The sequence below is a fragment of the Rhinolophus hipposideros genome (genome assembly GCF_964194185.1).
Source record: "Rhinolophus hipposideros genome assembly, chromosome: 11".
In the NCBI taxonomy this organism is placed as follows: Eukaryota; Metazoa; Chordata; class Mammalia; order Chiroptera; family Rhinolophidae; genus Rhinolophus; species Rhinolophus hipposideros.
The window spans coordinates 77435635-77437560 of NC_138057.1; positions in this window are offsets into that span (position 1 = coordinate 77435635).

Below are 1926 nucleotides of genomic sequence, written 5' to 3' on the forward strand. Positions count from 1 at the left end.
AATTGAATCAGCGATCCTGTGGTTCAGAGCTCGTGCTCTAAACAACTGAGCCCTCCAGCCGCCTGCCCTCTTCCACTTTTGACTAACCTAGACAGGTGTTTGAATTGAGCGTGTCACACTTGGAACTCAGTCTTGATCACTGCAATGGGACATGCCAGCTGAGTGGGCAACTCTAGCACATTACCACTTAAGTAATCCTGAAACTTCCATGACTCAGGATGACTGTGCTGGTGTCAAAGAAATAAAGTTGGACTTTAGTTAAAGTGGTAAGGACAGATTTTAATCAGTAATATACTGTTGCAGTAGGATTGAGGGTCCAGCATGGACTGAATGTCACTTCAATTTGTACAGAGGGGACTGGGCATTTTAAACTGATAAGAACAGACACCACACTTGATTTTAGCCAAAAGGCTGAGAAGCGATTGGTGACTGGGCATTTTATAGAGAAGGAACGGCGGGGGCTTGAACAGACTCCGGGAAGTGAAAAATGACCTGGTTGATCAGTGTAAATGCTGATTAGGCCAGCTGTGTCTGCTCGCTGGTGTTGCGGGGAACTGACTGCCCTTAGGCTTCTGTCTTCCCACAGAGACTGGGAGACTGAGGCGAGGCCCCATCCTTCCTGAGGATTACATTTCAAAGCAATGGCGTTCAGGTCCTTGAGAAAGACACTCCTGAATTGCAGAAGATACAGATAACATTTCAAAGGGACAGAGAAAGGAGTCACAATTATAAGGCCTTTTTAGTAAATGCTCTAAGACAGGGTGGTGTGGGGGGTGATGTCAGGTGATGACAAAGCGAACAGTCAATTCTTTTGGCACCCTTGAGCTTTCTCAGGCAGGCACTGTAAGGGGGCGGGGGTCATCCTAGGGATGCAATCTTGAGCTCTTAGAAAGTATGTTAGTGTTTAAGTCTTAATGTGAGGGGGAAAAGAGGTGGATGAAATCACTTGCGCTAAGCGCCTGTAGTAATTTTTATAGGTCAAGGTTGAGGCCTAGTTGAGAAGAGGGCTCAGAGGAACCTGGCTAAAATTTAGTCAAGGAGAGAATCTTCTTCTCTAGGCACTGAGCATGCTCCCACCTGGAATGTGTGGGAATGGTCCTCCTTGATCTGGTACCAGCACCCAGACTGTTCTTTGGGGAATAACCCTTCCCCTGTGGGCGCAACCACAGGAGTTCCTCGGGGGCACTGAGGGCACTGCTGATAGTCACACAGAGATAACAGGTGTAAACCAGCTCCACCCTGGGCAAAGCCAGAGTCTAGTCATCTCATGATTTGTCCCCCCGTGACTTCCGCTCACGCCCTTCCCTGCTGCAGCCACACAGGGTGCTCCATGGTTCTCTCTGCAAGGCCCTTCTTCTAGCAGGGCCCTCTATCTGGGCTGCTCTTCCTGTGGGCCCCCCATGGCTAGGTCTGGTAGCCTTGTCCTTCTGCTGCATTCAGCTCACAGGTCTCTTGCGAGAAGCCTCCTGACTACACTGGGCACACCGTCATATCTCTGACCTCCACATGGGCTCTTCCCACTCACTGAAGCGGTGTGGCCCAACTAACTCCCTACACACCCCCACCAGCCCACAGGAGGTGCCCTCTGGGCTCCCTTCTTCCTGCTTGTTGCACACCACGTGGTAATCTCACACCTAACATATCTCTCTACCATCAGACCGAGCCATGCTAGGCAGGGGCTGTGTTGGTCTGTGGCCAGCTGTATCCTCTGTGTCTGGACATAGGGGTGCAGAAAGAACATGAGGAAAGAGGGACTCCAGCGCCATCGGCCATCTGTCCCCAGGCTGCAGTTTATTAGTCCTCTGGGCTGGGCACACAAACCCACTATATGCACCCTTCCCGCCATACTCAAGGCCCACTGCCTGAGCTGGCTCAAACCCTCTGCTGACCCCATCCCTTCCGCAAAAAACGACACTCTGCTCTTTT